The sequence below is a fragment of the Grampus griseus genome, assembly GCF_964374135.1.
Source record: "Grampus griseus genome assembly, chromosome: X".
Classification (NCBI taxonomy): Eukaryota; Metazoa; Chordata; class Mammalia; order Artiodactyla; family Delphinidae; genus Grampus; species Grampus griseus.
This window is the reverse complement of record NC_138999.1, coordinates 12722516-12726615: the sequence shown is the minus strand read 5'-3', so window position 1 is coordinate 12726615 and position 4100 is coordinate 12722516.

The window sequence follows — 4100 nt, the reverse complement described above, 5'->3', positions numbered from 1 at the left end:
ACTGAAAGGTCAATGCAGAAATTCTCAGGAAACAACATTTCATTTCTCACCTACCGTTAATTTCAGTATTAAACACCAGATTTATTCAAGGACATACAGTGGGGTCTCAAGTCCTCTCCAACACTCATTGCTATGCCAAAGGCTTTATATATTTTCTAGATTACAGTTATCACTTAAAATAGCAAGATAAGATACTTATAAATGCATATTAGTATGAAAATGCATGCAAATCTATATTTGTGCAACTGATTAAAAGTTTTCTTTGGAGCAGGGAACTATCCAGTGGTAGTTATTCTTTATTCAATCAGTTCTTATTCAGTTATTAGTGAATAAAGTTATTCTTCATTCAGTTAATATTCTTATTGATTCTTTTGTCCAGTGATAAGCTCAAAGCAACACAACTCCTGGAATGGTGGCAGAGTTGATATCCCCACCTAGAACTGAAACCAAAGTACCATTTTCGAAGAGTAGATTGAATTTGATAAGCAGGGATCAAAATGTACACAGGGACAAGTGTCTTAGTCTGTTCGGGCTGCCATAACAATATACCAAAGACTGGATGGCTTATAAATAACAGGAATTTATTTCTCACAGTTCTAGAGGCTGGGAAGTCCACGATCAAGGTGCTGGCAGATGGCAGATTCAGTGTCTGGTGAGTACTTCCTTACTGATTCATAGATGCCCATCTCTCTGTATCCTCACATGGTGGAAGGGCTGAGAGAGCTCTGGGTGGTCTCTTTTATAAAGGCACTAACCCCATCATGAGGGCTCCAACCTCATGACCTAGTCACCTCCCAAAGGCCCCACCTTCTACTAGCATCACATTGGGGGTTACATTTCAATACAGGAACTTTGGGGGGATACAAACATTCAGTTCCTAACAACAAGAATGCATTACTATTTACATGCAAAGTAGCCAGTATTGTTAATATGTACTAATTACATGGTCAAATTGAGCTTATTTGCTTAATTGAACTGTAACCATTTTGATCAATAAAATTTTGCATGAAAGAACTTAAAGTTGAATTAAAAAGACAATAAAACATTAAGTAGAATAGGTATCAAAAGTTGAGTCTTCTAGTGAACAGAAAAATACCTAAAGTGATTACAATACTGTAGTTTTGCTAATACTGTGCCAAAAGAATGTGTCCCCAAAGTGAGCAAGGGAAAGACATCTTCCTAAACTTTTTTGAGGTGGATGCCTGGTTTTAGAATAGCCAACCTCACCCTAACCCATGTAGCCCTGGGAAAGGAGAAAGGGGCTAGAAGCTTGCCCTGATGTCAGCAGATTGTGCACTGGTTCCATAGTGAGCTGAGGAGCAGCGGGTGGATCTTTCCATTCCTGCCTCTCTAGTAAATCCCTCATGAGTTTTCCAGTCACTCTCTGATCTCACGTTGTCTCGCTAATTGTATAGATACCTTACATGCTCAAAAAAACTAATAGGAAGAAAAAGTCATTAAACAAATATTAATAGTGTAAAGAAAGGGTTTTATTATATTATTTAATGAAGATAAGCAGCAATTTTAGTACAGAATTCTTTCTCAAGCCCTTTGACAGCCCTCAAGCCCACTTTCCCCCTTCATGTCTAGGAAGGCACAAGTAAAACACTTTTTGGAGGCAGAAAAGACTTGAAAAGTTTCCCCTGAGGGTATATCAGTAGCCAGGGAATTTACATCACCCCCTTGGGGGTCATCTGACTAAGGCATGGAAGAAACCACATCCCCAAGGCAGTTTCCATAACCTCTGCAGAGAAGGTGACCAAGAATTTGTCATGCAAAGCAGGACATGGTTGAGAGTGAAAGAGGGTGCTGTTAATAACTATACCAGAACACCAGATGTAAGTTGATCAGGGGTGGCCAGCAGGGACACACCCTATGAATACATCCTTTGTATCTCTGAGATAGAAGGGCAAGTCAGGCATTCTGTGAGTCAATTTGGAAGACTCACTGCAATTGAATTTTGCATTAAGAATTTGCAAGAGACCCAGGAGGGAAGCCTGTGTGCCCTGAAAAATGCATATCTTGTGTGTTTACCTTTTAAAGATAACTATGGTTTAAAACAGAAAAAATATATAAAGTTAACATAACTTTTTCCCCATATTAATCTTTTAAAGGATTTTATTCATTTCCTAGAGCATATATGCTTCCCTTTTCCAGAGAAGGCATGCACTCTAGAAGCAATGCCTTTACCCCCTTCCTTTTTTAAGAGCAGAGATATGCCCCCAAACTTACACATACAACTCCAACCCTATTTTTTTCCCTACTGAATTTATTAGTTATTTTTAATGGTGGTAAAATACACATTAAAATAAAATTTGCCATCTTAACCTTTTTCAGTGTATAGTTCAGTAGTGTTAAGTATATTCATCCAACCTTATCTTGCAGATCGGATGACTAGCATACTAATGAAAGAAATATACTAGTAAATGCAGTATTGAATTTGAACACAGGCATAGGCAATTAAAAACATTCCATGTTTTTAATAATGTAGAATTATCTAGGTTTTAGCCTATTTGACAGGTTTCTTTCCCTATTATTATAGCAAAAGTCTTCTAAATGTTTATTTATTTTATTATTTATTTATTTTATTTTGGCTGCACCGGGTCTTAGTTGTGGCATGCAGCTTCTTAGTTGCGGCATGCGAACTCTTAGTTGCGGCATGCATGTGGGTTCTAGTTCCCTGAGCAGGGATCAAACCCGGGTGCCCTGCATTGGGAGCGTGGAGTCTTACCCACTGGGCCACGAGGGAAGTCCCTGCAAAAGTCTTCTAAACCACTGTATAAATTAGGAGATTTATGTTGATCACCTGCCTTGCACAGAACCTCAACTAATGAAATAAAGTTCAGATAGTTTTAAAGGGAAGTCAAGATAGTTCTGTCATTGTGGAAAATATTGTATTCTATGAAACAATGTACAAACAATTCAAAATAATATTATAAACCATAGACTATTATATTACTAGCCTTTTGAAAAGTATTTCTGTAAATGGATCATGAAAGAATTTTAAGTTCTAGGCACTTAAAGCTTTTTCTTTAAAATATTCTGCATATGCTTTCTATATGATCAAGCCTTTAAGTAAAACATCTGACTTTCAGAAATGCAAAAGGATTTCCGGATATAAGTAAACCCTTGTGTTTTTAGGATTACAAAATATTTTTTCTTTTTTTTAAAATAAATTTATTTTATTTTTATTTAGTTTTGGCTGCGTTGGGTCTTTGTTGCTGCGCACGGGTTTTCTCTAGTTGTGGCAAGCGGGGGCCACTCTTCGTTGCGGTGCGCGGGCTTCTTATTGCGGTGTCTTCTCTTGTTGCGGAGCACGGGTTCTAGGCGGGCGGGCTTCAGTAGTTGTGGCATGCGGGCTCGGTAGCTGTGGCTCACGGGCTCTAGAGCGCAGGCTCAGTAGTTGTGGCGCACGGGCTTTGTTGCTCCTCAGCATGTGGGATCTTCCCAGACCAGGGCTCGAACCCGTGTCCCCTGACTTGGCAGGTAGATTCTTAACCACTCCGCCGCCAAGGAAGCTCACAAAATATTTTTTCTATATTATAAATTGATAGTAAGTAATCATGTCCTGTACTAGTAATGACAAGTGAAAATCGAGGCAAATATACCCATTGAGAAGGCCTTATAAAAGAATACTCATTCATGTTTTAAAATAAAATATACCTAAAACCATAGCCAATGTTCAGCCAAGAAGTACCAATCTGGGTCCTGTGGCTGTTTCTGAAAAGCCTGCATTCTGGATGCTCAGTGTCTGTGCCTTACCAGTTGTTAAATATTTTGATTATCATCCCTACTTATAACTGTAGAACCACCAATTGATAAACATATCAGTAAAAAGACAGCTCAAAAATGTCACACATAGAAAGACATTACAATTACCAGCAGGTTGCTATAAGAGAAATCTGTGTCACTTGCTGGTACTTAATGATAAACATCATTATCAATAAAAGTAAGAATTTGTTTACCAAAGAGCTTCCCTCAAAGACTAAGGAGCGCTGCCATACCAAGAAAGGCACATCCATAATTATTAAATGTAGGCATTTAGAAGAGTCTAGTTAGCAATTTTTAAAGAACTAGTATATATTTAAGCAAGATACCAC